Source organism: Ascaphus truei, chromosome 1 (assembly GCF_040206685.1).
Source record: "Ascaphus truei isolate aAscTru1 chromosome 1, aAscTru1.hap1, whole genome shotgun sequence".
In the NCBI taxonomy this organism is placed as follows: domain Eukaryota; kingdom Metazoa; phylum Chordata; class Amphibia; order Anura; family Ascaphidae; genus Ascaphus; species Ascaphus truei.
The window spans coordinates 416439482-416454629 of record NC_134483.1 but is presented as its reverse complement, the minus strand read 5'-3'; the positions used below and the strand labels follow the sequence as shown (position 1 = coordinate 416454629).

The window sequence follows — 15148 nt, the reverse complement described above, 5'->3', positions numbered from 1 at the left end:
CGCTGTAGGCTTTTTGGGTGATAAGCTGGCTATAAGTGGCTTACTGCATGAGGCCCTAAATCTGATCACCTCCCAGGCATACCACGTACCAATATGACTGGCATACATATAAAATACCATTAATGTTTGTTGCATTCACAAATCATCATCTTAAACAGATGAAAGAAATCACCCTCCCTTGCCTCCTGTATGGTGCTGTATACATATAACGTTGGTTTCAACTGGATTTTTTTCTTCTTAGAAGTATCTGGTGCTATTTTATAACCAATTTTTTTTCAGCCAGGATACTTTCATACATATTGTATGTATAGTAAATTATCAGCAAACTGTGTCTAAATATAGCTCTCTCTTGATTTAAAACTTCCATGCGTTTTTAAGTTTCTTGCCTCTGGTGCTTTAGTACCATAACTGGCGGTTCCCTCTAAACCATGGGTATATTAATAAGAAATAGTCCTCCAGTCACATAGTCTGTTTATTGATAGGGGACTACACACTTCTTCTCTTACCTCAACTACTGTCTTCTATGTGTCTTTAGTTGCAGTGTGGTACAAGCTTTCAGAGACGCTGTTCTATTGATGGACATTTCAGTGTGAGTGATTTTCTAAAGGTGTCAGTGGCTGCTGCTTAATCTCCAGGAAGTTTGCACATGATTTCCATGAATGGCACATTTGGATTGACACAGAGGATATGTAAAGTCTATAAAACTGTTTCTAATCATGTTCCTCCTATAGCTTGGGAGATAATAAGTTGTGTATTTAGCCCTATAGCATATCTGCCAGAGAACATGACTGACAGTTTTGAAACAGCTTTTATTGTTCAGCAGACCAATGCTTTCTTTATATATTTATTTGGCGATGATTAAACTTTGAGCAGTATATAAAAAGGGTAGCACAAGAGTGCTTAGAGTAGGGCGTCTTGACTTAGTGGCGGCTCCAACCCGTCAGATTTAAAGGTTTATTATATGTTGCTAGAGGTTTGTGGTGTTACATGCACTGCACTTTAAAATGATTGGCTACTTCCACTTTTGGTGGGCGGCAGATATGCTACTAAATGGGCACTTTTGCTTTTTGCAATTTGTGAGGTACATCTGAGTTAGTGCCCCTTTTTTTATTTAACAACAATCAAGACCTTTTAAAGAAGTCTTGTATGGCTTAGGCTGCGTCCATAGGACTGCAGCCGTGCTGAGGCACGCGGAGGCTGAGGGAAAGCGAGTGCTTTCCCTGGCCTTAGAACGCGCGCCGTCCGGGTGTGTGTCGGGAGGGGGGGGGGCTGTGACATCACGGAGCTGGTTCGCCCTCATTGGGCGAACCTCTCACGTGACTGGCCCTGCGCTCCCTTGAGCGCTTGAATTTAAAATTTTGGTAAGACTTACGCTTCCGCACACTTGCGGAAGCATAAGCGAGCCCCTGCTAAAGCCGCTCTCATTGCGGCTGCAGGGATTCAATGCCGAGCGTGAGCGCGCCTCAGCGCGGGTCAGCGCATAAGCGCTGACCATGCCCGAGGCCTTATGAAGACATTGTATTAGCTGTTCAATTCTTTTCCAGAGGTCAATTTTGTTATAAGATTTAGCTATAGTTTGGGGAGGTGACGCAATGCTGGACCTCAGGCAACTGCATCTTGCCTGGAAAATGAGGCATGATTTTTGTTTATGGCTAGCAAGATCTGGTGGGTTTTACACTTTAGTAGCTCATAGTTACTATTTGTTTAATATTTTATATCTATATTTTTTGATGACTTATTTTTCACTAATGGTTTACTAAAGTGCTGTGGCTTTTTGCCACCATATGGTATCTTTGTTAGTGTCTTATTTAAGGGGTGGGGAGTAGTCTTTTCTGGGTTAAGAATCTGTTTTTAATCTTTAAGGGAGGAAACAAACTATGCAGTAACATATTGGGAAATTCCAAATATATCTGAAAAAAAATTCTCGATTCATGCCCTCAAATATATGTCGTCTATGTTGTTTGTCAATGGCCAGAGATAACCATGAATAACACTAGAAACAGGGCCACAGACAGCTTTCCCGGGGCCCAGAACTAATTTCACTGCACCCCCCAGTGTCGGTAGTCTTGCAAGACACCTCTATATCTCTCACACCCTCATCTTTCCCTTCCCTCTCACTCCACTCCCACGTCCCCACCTCTATCTCCCATGCCCCGACCTCTCTCTCCCACACCTCCACCTATTTCACCCACGCCCCACCTCTCTCCCTCATCTCTTCTACACCCCACCTTCCTCTCTCTCCCACATCCCCAGGTCTCTCTGCAACTCTCAATAACCCCTCCTCCCCAATACACCTAGGCCCCTCTCCCCAATACACATAATCCTCCTCTTCCATTTACATAATAACCCCCTCCCCTAATACACACAGTAACCCTCCCCAATACACATACACACATGGCCACAAACACGCTAGACTAGAGTTATGACCAGGTTCCCCCCCCCCCCCGTCACCGGTCTTGTGAGCCCCCAATTTCACACCTCGAGAGCCCATTCTTCTATTTCCAATTTCTCTCCCCTTCATTTCACTCATACCTCCTCTCTTTCTAACTCACACTCACGCCCACTCTTACACCCCTCTCTCCCTCCATCAGTTACCCCATTCTCACTCAATCCCCTCTCTTCATGCTCATTTCCTCCCCCCCAGTGCCCCACTCACATCCCCTCTCACAAAATACATGCCAAAAACCCCACCACCCCTACAAAAAACACCCTCAAATACAAAAACTCATCCCACCCCGCAAATACATACAAAAAAAGACCATCCCCCAAATACATACAGTACAAACCCCACCCCCCAAACACATACAAACTCCCCTTAGCCCCCAAATACATACAACCCCACCCCTAAATACATACAAAAAAACCACTGCCAAATACATACAAAAGAAACTCCCACCCCAACTATATATAATCTCCACCCCCCAAATACATACAACCCCCACCCCCAAAATACACTACCAACACACTTTATTGCTCATCGGCCAGATCCGCAAGCCGGGAGATTTCCCGGCTTGCTAGTGGCCTCCCCTCGGCGTGCCGCGCGTCACCGACGCGCGGTCACGCGTCATCGGGAGCCTGCGCCCCCTGCACGCGCGTCCAGGGCTCCCCGAGGGAGCCCTGGTGTCCCGCGATGTGGGGGACGGCGGCAGGGGGTTCCGGGGGACCCGGCGGACCCGGCAGCGGGAGGGAGAGCGCCCCGATCGGAGGGCGCTCTTCCGCTGCTTCGGCGCGCGCCCGTCACCCTCCGGCGCGCGCCAGGCTACTGCTGCGGCCGAGAACGGGCAAATGCTCGAATAAACTCGGCCGCAGCAGTACATACAAACCCCCCCACCCATCAACTACTGTAATGGTGATGAGGTAGCCAGGCTCACTAATAAAGGTTAAGTCCGTTTGGTTACCTCTGATCCATGTTTTGGGGTTCAGCAGTGTCAGCTCTTGGACCTAACTGTTGTAAAAGCATTACCTGTAATTATCCGACAATAAAGAATTTCTGTGTTTTTACCTTTCTAGGGATTGCTGTGGTATGAGTTTCAGTGGGGCGGGGGGTTGCGGAGAAAGTGTTGTCAGATTGTCTATCTAGTCAGGGCCCAGAGTTGCTGGTTCCCCTAAAAATGTACTCAGGAATCAGATGGGATGCCTGGCTGCATGTAGACACATTGTCTCAGTAATATCTCCCCTTGAAAATGCTTGCACGACTCACCACTGGGGGTCCCTGCTTCAGCACAGCACAGAAAGGTAAATGGGGCATAGGGATGTGAGGTGTCCCTGAAACAGTCAAGGGTTCCCTAGGTTAATGGGGAACCTGTATAGGGGTTCTGAGGTGCTCCAGCCATGCTTCAGCACAGACCAGAAAGGTAAATGGGGCATAGGGACGTGAGGTGTCCCTGAAACAGGCAAGGTGTGGTATAGGGGTTCTGGGGATACTCCAATCATCTACAAGGTTATGAGGGGCTTTTAAAAGTCCAGTCCTAAGTTTATTGTATAGAGTGTGGGGAATATGGCTAATAAGAAATAACGTGCAGCTTCTTATTCTATTTCCCATAACCAAAAGACTTAGGATATTTTTAAAGTGTATATTTTATGGAACAGTATGTTCTAAAAGCTATCTATCTGTTTGTGCACATAAATGAGCTGGGACTTTCAAAACCAATGCTCTGACAGGCCACTGAGCTACCAAGTGGTGCCAGAAGGTTTAGCAGGACATCTGGAGATGAAAGCCCCAGAGGATGACCAGGGTGTCAAGACCATTTGGACAGGAGAGAAGGATTCAAGTATCCACATCCTGAGATCAATGGACGCTTTTTGCATTTCCATTGATCCAACCAGACTGACAGGAGCCTGTCACCGTGGGTGGCATTGAGGGAACCAGGGCCGAGGGGCCAAATTGCCCATGCCCCTTGATTCATTCAGATTTCCAGGTAACCCTTTTGTGTCTACTTGCTTGTCTCTGATTGGCTGCGAGGTAATTTCTCACACTTTGGATTGGGCAATAGTTTTTTTTTAATGAAAGTCAGAGGTATTATAACTCCATGCATCCATGAGATAGTGTGTTCTCCAAGGTCTCTCATAGTTCTCCAATCCTCTAAAATTATCCAATTAAATTTCCAGTTGCAAGTCTCCAGCAAGAAAAGGGCTGCTTCAGCGAAAGCTGCCTTGAATATTTTCTGTCCTGTTTTTGCAACTGTTATCAGGGATAGGATTCACTGCATCTAGGAGAGCCTAGGTTGTTACCCCAATTCCCAAGCAAGTGTGTATTTTTGCTGTAGTTTGTGTAACACTGTGTGTTTGCCTTTTCTTGTGAATAAATTTACAATTTATTTCATTAACTTGTTTTGCTCAATGCATGATCCTGGCAAAAAGGTGTAAATGGCCTGGTCTCCCATGACAAATACATATAAACCCCCCACCCACAAATATATACAAAAAAATCCCCACCCCCCAAATACATACAAAACCTCCCCCACATACATACAAACCCCCACACCACCAAATACATACAAGTCCCCCAACAAATACATTTTTTTTAAACCTCCCCCAAATAAATAGAAAATACAAATGTAGTGTACCTACCCTCTCTCCATCTTGCCGCGCCTCCCTCCCTGACACTGTCCCACACCGAGCCTCTTACGTTGGGCCTCTCTCTCATGCCAGTGCGCTCTGAAAGCTGGGCTAGCTTGCCTCGAGCGCATGCCGGCATCAGAGGCTTGGCATGGGACAGTGTCAGTAAGGGAGGCCCAGCAAGAGGAAGAGAGGGAGGCCCTGCTGACCAGAGGCCAGCAGCAGCTTTGGGAGAGCCAGGGCCTGGTGGCAATGGGAGGACAGGCAGCCGGGAAAAGAAGTTGGTCCCAAATTCCAACACCAGCTCGGCAGCCCTGCACACACATCCCTTACCTTAGGGGGAGGCCTCTGGTGCTACGCTGATCCCGCAATCAAATGCGGAAGTTGCGCCTGACTTCTGGACAGGCCCAACCTCCAGTGCTGGGTTGAGGCCTACACAGGAGGCCAGGCTGCAGTGAGGCCCACTGCAGAGGGGCGAGCTGAGGCGCGGCAGCCGGATGTGGATATTGGGCCTGATGTTTGGCCCAACTTCCAGCGTCTGCCAGGCCTTCCACAGCCTCCGGGTCTGAGACACTTGTCCCAGCTCTCTAACAACCCCCACACACCCCCCCCCCCCCCCCGTTGGCGGCCCTGAATAGAAATGTAGTGATATTTATGCTGAATGCTGCGGAGAAGATGGAAGAACATTTTTTTCATATGTATATTTTCTTATTGACGTGAAGACACCATGAAAATACATTCAACAGTTTACAAACCAGAATTGAGATGTAGTGTTGACTGCATATTGAGTGTTGGCAAAAAAAACCTTAAATCTATCATGTTTGCAGGGTTAAGGCTATTTTATTGCCCCCACAGCACTTCAAACAACTTATCGCCACCTGCTAGCATCACAGTCCAGTCTTGGGAAAGGTGCTGTTTCCATAGCATCACTTAATACCAGACTGTTTTTGTTTACAAAGATTAGTTCTTATTATCTGAAGGACATGACATTAGCGGCAGTAATTCCTGCCTGAGCTTAAGCCGGAGGCAAAGCAAACAAGTCAATATCACCTGCCAGAAAATGGTCTAGTATTTGTCTATTATTTGCTTCATAGAATCAAATTTTTGTTGTTTTTTTATTGTTACTTTCCATATATTCAGTTAGGCCTATGACAAAAACCTTGAGGCAGTGTGTACATAGAGCATTACATGTTTTGCTAGGTGAAAGTGGCATAAAAGTAATTTGTAATGTTAAAGAGGCAATCCAAGCAGTTAAAAAAAAATAATAATAATAATTGTTTTAATATATGCATCATTTAATTACCTTTATTGAAAACGAATTACCTAAGCTGCCGATCGATTAGTTCTCCAGTGATCAATCAGCAAAATCCTGCTTCCCAGGGTTCACTAAATGGCTGCCTTTCAGTTTCAAATCAATCCTTCAGTCAGTGTAACTCAGCAGCTACAATGTATTCTTATATTACTAAGGTAACATTATATATTGTTACGGTTTGCAACTCAAACTGCTGGAAATATTGGCAACAAACTATCACAAACAGGAAAGTGTTGCAAAAAAATAGCACTGTATATTAAAACTCATTAAAAATGGCATTAAGAGTTGAATTTTAAAATAAATAAAAAATCTAGTAAGTATTATCTAATACTACAGAACTGATTTTTTTTTTTTTTAAACAGACATATAGGATATTGCTTACATTGCTCCTTTAAAGGACAATGTTTCTATCTTTTCATTATAGTAAGACAAAAGCTGGGATTCCCCACTCATAAACATGTATGTGGATAGTTCAATCATTGATCTTGCCGATGTGACCTGGGAGGCATCCCTCTTGAGGAGTAATCCACATACAGAAGATGAAATGGTTATTGTACACATCTTCGTAAAATTAAAATGAACATGTCACTGGATACGTAAATCGTAATGAGGCCCACTAATAAACGACTAAAGACTAAATGTCGATTACAATCTAGTGTGGCCAATATACAAGCATTAAGCAGAAAAAAAATACAAGAATAAATAAACTATACACCAACAAATTACAATTTCCAACAAGCTCGTATAAACCTATATTTGCTAATGACTTCAGAAGAGATTGCTTCTCCCTCAAAAGATTTGTTGCAAGTTGTGATAGCTGTGAATAAAGCAATAGTAACTCTACATCTATAAGGCTGTACGTACACATGCTTTCATGACATTCAGCTGTACAGTATATGAAGAAGACTTGTGAATCTTGAAAACTTGTAAACAACTGTCTCATTGAATACATCTGGTGTTGGCCCATTAAAATGCAGCACCACGTGTAACAAAACTACAATACTCCATGACCAGTACAGCTATGATAGATCTGCCTTGTAATCCCCACAGAGGAATGAAAAGAAAAACTATAAACAACAAATTTAAATGTACCGTCTCACAGCTAACAACTGCTAACTAAGTTGTCAATAAGTGAAGATGCTTCATTGATACAGTTATTGATATCCGCACCTCAGATCACACAGTTCCTATAATATGCGCAATCTACATTAATTCCCAGATCCTCTTGTTGCTAGTGATGAAGACAACAGCACTGAAGCCCCCAAAGCTCCAGCTACTCTAATAGGGAGAGACATGATATTTATATACCTAGAATTTTACAGGCAGAGTCCCAGCCTGCCAAACTCCTGCATATTGTGATGCCTGAGGCACAGGTAGATAAAGTCACTTGCCCAAGGTCACAAGGAGCTGACTGTGCAAGTTGAAGTAGGCTCCCTTGCTTTAATGTCAGTATCATTGTGCCTTTCGTCACTGAGACACTGCTTCCTTCCATTTTCAATTTTCTCTTCATAATTAAATCTATTCATTTCAGGTGATACTGTTGAATTAAATGGAAGTTGAGCCGTGTTAGTCCAGTTGAGATAAAAAATAAATGAGCACATCAGTATTACTATTGCTAGACCTGAGGAAGAGAGCAAAACTCTCGAAAGCTAGTCCTAAAACAGGCCTGCACAACTTGTAAAGTGAGACGGGCCAAACTGCTCCAAGAAAAACAGATTTGTGCCACACTTTAATTCAAATTATCTAATTTCCGGGGTTGTTAAAAAAAAAAACTCCCTCACCACCCCCCCCCCCCCTCACGACTCCGGGGGTCACGCCCCACACTCACTCACGACTCTTAGCTGCGGCGGGGTCCGGCGGTGTGGTGCGCCGATCTCCGTCTTCTCCCCTGCAAATTCTACTCTTTCCCCTGCCGGTCTTGAAAAAATGGCCGATCAGGCGTCATGGCAACGGGACACTGTGACGTCACGGCGTCACGCAACGTGACACGGCAGGGGAAAGAGTATAATATGCAGGGGAGAAGGAGATCGCCGGACCCCGAGGGACGCACAGCGAGTACGGGCGGGCAGCATGCGGCCCGCGGGCCGTATGTTGTGCAGGCCTGTCCTAAAATATCAATTGTTAGTGCAAACGAAAAAGGTATCACCTAATACTGAAGCATTTTGCACTATAGGTGGTACTGTTTGAAATCCTATGTTGTTGCAGCATTTATTTGTTAACACTAGAGGGAGTAGAGCAGGGTCAATCTGAGTTGGGTAATAGTGCAATGTGAATAATGTCAACTGGTGCTTGTGCATTTACAGACATCTTAACTCCCTGTGGTTTAGCAAAAAACCCACACCAACATCAATGCACAAATCGTATCACATTGATATAGTACATGGACCCCTGTGACTAAATGTTGGCGAAGGAGCAGCTCAGTGAGTAATAGACACTGACTGGCACTGAGAGTTTGAAGCAGGCGAACCTGGTTCACTTCCCAGTATTGGCTCCTTGTGACCTTGAGCAAGTCACTTTATCTCCTTGTGCCTCAGGCACAAAAAACATAGATTGTAAGCTCTACGGGGCAGGGACTGTGTCTGCAAAATGTCTCTGTAAAGCGCTATGTAAAACTAGCAGCGCTATACAAGAACAATATTATTATTATGTTGTCCCATCTGAATAAGCAGGCAATAGAGAAAGAGTCACTCTGTACTTATATACTATTATAAATATATTAACATATTTTGGCTTAACTTTCCTTCTTTTCAATTGTAACTTTTCCTGCCAAGTTTTGAGTTGTTGTACTTGTATCATGATCTGGCTTGGGACAAATATATCAAACGTCCTAAAAAAATGAATGTCTTCTATTTGAAGTAGATGCTAAAGGACAGAATAGTTAATCACTCACATACTGTACTGCATAACATTAATAGTGTTTGCTTGATAAATACCCTCCCCCAGGCCAGTGCTGTAATATTAAATGACCAACTAATGGTTTTAGTGCAGACACAGAGGAAAACTTACACAAAGATCTGCCAATATCTCTATATGTTTTTTAACGTCCAAACCTCTTATGTTTATATGAACACTATTAGATGGTTTCATTTTTGCTGAAATAAATGAAAACTTCAATGCATTTTGTATCCCACAAATCATCTTGATTATTAATATCTTTTTGCATTATGCAAATTGGAAATCGGTTAATTAGTTCCCATGGTCACCACTTCTCTATAATAAAAGTAGTGTTAGAGCACAATTAATAAGAGAGAATATTTGCATAACCTTCTTAGTTAATTATATATAACAAAGCAGAGGGAAAGTCTGAGAAAGAAAGTTACATTTTTTAATCTCCTTACCAAGCCTTCTTTCCACTTTGGTATTTTATTACCATCAAAAACTAATGTTGCAAGAATCATTACTTTATCAGGTACCTGGAAATGCCTCAGTTTGTACTTTTGTGTCATCATTGTCCTTTCTAACATTACGCTCATCTACTCCTAATAAGTCCCCTATCCTGGGGTCTGATACAGTTAACACAAATATCATCAATTGGTTTAGCACAAGCCCAGGCCTGGTGGTTATTTAATGCACAGAAGGTGGCAAAAAATGATAGCAAGAAATGCTAAAATGCATTCAACCAAATAACAATGATACAACAATTCACTGTATCTCATGCTGAGCCATAAAGACAACATCTATTTATTGTAGATTGATAAACCAATGATAAAGCACTTTCCAATATGTTGTTAATCCATTTTTTTATTATTTTAGAGAAGATGTTAGCCCCATTTACTTCCAAAATGAGGAACACTGCGTCACAATATAATGACTAGTGGACCTTAGTCATGGAGCTGGAAAAATGGGCAATATATAAGACACCTTAAAACGTTTGTAGGGTGTCTTATGTAATAGCCCCGCTTAGTAAATGTGGACCATATTCTCACACCACACTATTCTTTCTCTCTACTCTAAAAATACATGGTCACTGCCCAGTCAAAAGTATGTTTTCACACCTGCTACCTCTTATCACTGATTTTTATGTCACCACTACTCACCAGACACTCATTCAAGTCTTCAGCTAGAATCTCAGCAGCTCAAGAGCTATACCAACAATACCAACAATAGCAGCCTTCTCATTTACCACCTAGCTCTTACTCACCTGCTGAGCTAACTCCTCCTTTCACTTATACAACAGTGCCGTTATTCTTACTGTTGTCACCCCCTCTGTTTCCCTCAGACACGTTCGCTGGCATACCTAATGCACTCTCTGCTAATCCTCTTGTCCTTGTTTGTCTCCCACAACATAACTGTTATCGTAAGCCGTTTGAGGCACCATGTAAAGCATTAAGTATATAGACTTTTCTGTATAAGAATATACCATGTGGTTTTGGATTAAAACTATTCTGCAGGATAACATGTACTAGAAACACCAAACGTGAACATTGAGGCATTGACCATAGAGCTTTTAGAAGCTATTTTCCTCAGGCGAAAAATATCTGCTCAGCATTGTGAAATGCCCCCATGCCATATTCTCTGTTCTGATCAAAGGCTAGCTCTCCACCTGTCATCAGCCCCTTTGGCTAGAACAGGATGTGTCCCCAGTAGTCACGTAACTTCTTATCAGCCAGATTCCAACTTCAGGGACAGTTCGGCTCTGATGTGCTGGGCTTACCATCTTTGTGTCCATCTGTGTGTATTGTTACTGAACCTGTGTTGATCCTCAAATCAAAGGAAGCACATTTCCCCCTTAAATTAGCTAGGGGGCATCACTGCCAGCTTGGACCACAGCATCCAACATTGGAAAGCTGAGTGCAATTAAAATTGTGGTGCTTATCTGAAGCCTTAGTACTGCAGGTTATTAAAGTGGCCCAGAAAAAATGTTGAGGGTACTAATATTGGTTTTATTTACTGTTGAAAATACTTTTTTTTAATGTAAACACAGAACAGAGATAAAGGCATTTTCTCTTACCAGATGAAATTGTTTTTCAAATTGCATTAAATAGTACACATTTTTTTTATTTTATTTTACAGAGATGAGTTGCTATAAGAACATGGAGCCTAGTGGATAATTTAGTGAATACAATAACTATTGTTTTTATAAGCCAACTATGAGGCCTTAGCAAAGTATCCTTTAATCTGCTATTTTCAGTTTCACTGCCTATTTCTACAAAACTGATCTAATGCATCAATGATCTGGATATGGTCCCGTGGTTTGCAGCGATGCATAATATAGATAAAAGTGTCAAACAGATTATAGTGAAAATGCTTCATTTTTCAAAACGAAATGAATATATTTAATATACCCAGTTGACCGTAAACAAGCAAACACACAATGCAGATGCTCATTGGCAAATCATACAGTAGATGTTTTTTTTCAGCAGTGTTTATTTGGCCCTTCGCACAGTATGGCTACTCCAGTTTTGCAAACACAACCACAGTAGCATCTTCGCATGCAAAATGTAGGTGCACAGAAACTAGGATGGGAGGTGGGAAACAGTTTAAAAGGGCTTTCTAATGGTTAGTCATGTGAGATGGCACAATACAATGCATTGTAATAGGAGTCCTTTTGACAGTGACTGAGACAATGCTATGCTTAGCCCTCAGAGACTTCCCTCGGCTAAGACCTCTATTCACTACTGGCTGGAGCATTATCGGAATGAATCATATTCATTCAAGCAGTTTAATTTCTTTCTCAGCCAATATAGGAGTTTGTACTTAACATATGTGACAGTAACTGAATAGCAATGTGTGTTGTTACCGTTCTCATTTTTACTTACAAGTTAGGAGAACTGGGCTGTAGTAGGCTGGATTTGAGAAAAAAAGTCAACCTTTACTGAAAATAAAAAGTGTTCACACTGATACTTGGGTACTGGAAGCTTGGGCTGGATGTAATGCTGGAGCCATCCCTGGAATAATTTGGCAATTTGGAAACATTCCAAAAAAAATTAGGATCAATATGAAGAACAGTTATTATATGTTACTGTATCTTGGTGGGTAAAATTGGGACAATTATGAAAATACTGTACCTACAGTACACCCATATCCTCTAGCAACTTGTCTTGCATCTTTCACGGAAACTAACAATATACAAACTGGCTTCTTCAACATGCTTATAGTTCCCCAAAGCTTTTTCTATATTAGAAAATCAATGTAGAATACACTCATGGGGGATCTATTATCTAAAGTGTGATAGGCATCGACCATTAACAGCCAAATCATTTGACCCTTAATATTTAGGAATGATTATAACAATGTTCTCAACAGATCCCATAACGTCTAATGTTGATTTATTTTGTCACTGACCACATTTGTTCTGTAGCTCTAGTTAATAGTCAACAGTACATTCTGTCTCTTCCGCAGTGGTTTCCCTATATAGATATACAGTAGTAATAGAGAACACTGTCGAATCTGAACATGGAGTACACATTAGATGAAAGGAGGAATATAATAATACTGATGGTCCTTAAGGGCTTCTGACAACCAAAAAAATAAACACTTCGGACAAGGAGTACTCTATTTAAACCTGTACTAGCGGAAATGTAATAAAGAGCATGTTCAGTGAGAAGTTAGTGGATGCACACTATAGCCTCCAACTAAAAGAATGTTAGACAAATTAAGGTATTTTAACAGTCCATGAACTACTCATGCACAAAGGATCCATGAACAGCATATGAGGGAAGAGTGATTATGTTGATACAATTGAGTTTACAGATCAAGAAAAAATAAATAAATACGGGACAAACAAATGTACCTAATGTATCAATATAAAAATGTAATTGTTTTCAACTGGATTTTTTTTTTTTAAATACATCTGATGCCGTTTTTTTTACACCACTTTTGTTTTAACACAATCAGTTTTGTTGTATCACAATGGGACCTATGTACTACAATTACATGTCCATTATTTTGTGTCAAAATGTCAGTGGTAAAAAGTAATATAAATATTAATAAAATCTATGTTGTATTTATGAAGACTTCATCCGTACATGAAGCATAATTTGATCTTTCAAATTATCGTTGACACATACTTGACGGATACTTGATTGATACAATGAAAATTAAAACCAAATTATACATGTGTATATTGTATTTATAACTAGTATTAGTAAATGCAAAACATTAGTGTCATTTTATTTATAGCTGGCATACTGTAAAAATAATACATTTTGGTAACCTATGTAATGAAACATCTGTGCTGGGTTAAATACATTTTTGGGTAAATACATAGCAACTTCACTTTGCGCTTACACTATTTACAGCCTTTTGCGATTAATGCCATGTTGAACTGGATTTTGAACAATGTTGATTCATTTTCTCCTACATTTGCTGCACAGAAACATGATTTTTGTTCAAAATTTACCACCAACATGTATATACTAGGCGCAGTCCGTTTCTGTGTGCCCCCAAAAAACTATTCTTTTTGATGTTGATGGTGAAGATTGAGAAATGTCAGATTAGTACTGTACATAGGCATACATACGCACAATAGATTTCCCTGGGCCAATTTTGCGCCTCAAAAGTAATTTATGATACGTAGTACATACCGTGGGTCCCATGGGGCTCTATGTACTGAGGCAATATTATTATTGAAGCACACAAAGTGTATTTTGACTGCACCATTTTTTGGAGCAAAGTTGCATCAAATGTAATTTGATACTCAATGATATAAGTGCAAAATGAATCCTCCCTACATTATCCTGTTCACAAACCCAAAATCCCAAGTAAGCTGGATCAAGTACTTCATATACTGACACATACAAGTGCAAGATGAACATTTGATAAAATACATGTTGCTACAATGATTACATAAACACGGTATATTTGTCCAGTGTTTGTGGTTATAAATGACTGTAAAATATGAATGTGGAGCATTAGCAGAGTGTGCAGTCCTATGTGCAGTCCTGTGGTGGAATTATATACATATAGAGAACAGTGCTATGTACTATGGGGGTTACTCATTAAACTTCAACAGTGTTGATCGGGCCACTATCGCACGGAAACTCCCATTGAAGTCAATGGGTGTTTCTGTGCAATAGTGCCCTGATCTGACCTATCGCAGTTTAATTAATAATGCCCAATATAATAGTATTGTATTATATATTCCATAAAATAATAATATAAAATATATAAGATTTTTCAAGGACTTGCTCATTTGCATGAAAAAGTATACTTTAACATATACAGTACTAACACACTGTATGGATTCCTTACTGTACTCGTGAATTTCAATTGAGCTCAGTGTCTGAATAAGAGATTGTTAAAGAGCTCCTAATGCTAAAGCTAAACAATCAATGTGGGCAGAACCAATTGCAATCTAACTTCCTATGTCTTGGTTCCTCCATCACTGCTAAACCAATTGCCTCCATTAACTCTATATTGTCTTCTGGACAAATCCCTAAGGCTGCATCCCCGTTGGTGCTGAGCACGCTTGGCGCTCAGCGATTGAGACGTTCTCTTCTGTGACTGTGAATCAGCCTGTTCACACAGCTCGTGCACGGGCACTTACGCTCTCCCAAGCTCGACGCTTGGGGAGACCAAAAAAATTGAGATTGACGTGCGCTCAGCTGAGGTAAGTACACACAGAACACAGCTACTCACACAGCCATACACACACAGACACACACTCGCACACAATCACAGACTTTACACACACAAATAGCCCCGATCCACGCCTCCCGCAAAATTAGACAGGACACCCTGCGCTCATGCTACGAGAGTTGGTGACATCACCACTCTCAAGCATGAGCGCGGTCAGCGCTAGCGGGGACGTAGCCTAAGACCTGGAAAACCATCAGA

General features: G+C 41.6%; 1 protein-coding gene across 14 annotated transcripts in view; it reads right to left on the bottom strand.

The window, feature by feature from the left end:
* Positions 1-15148, bottom strand: part of INPP4B (inositol polyphosphate-4-phosphatase type II B) — a 484959-nt gene that overhangs the window by 189673 nt on the left and 280138 nt on the right. Inside the window, exon 1 of one of the 14 annotated variants that reach the window (XM_075614634.1) lies at positions 10512-11104. The exons of the other annotated variants lie outside the window; for them this stretch is intronic. The gene's annotated coding sequence lies outside the window, so the exon portion shown is untranslated. Of the gene's footprint in view, positions 1-10511; positions 11105-15148 lie in introns of those variants that run through there. 14 annotated transcript variants of the gene reach the window in all.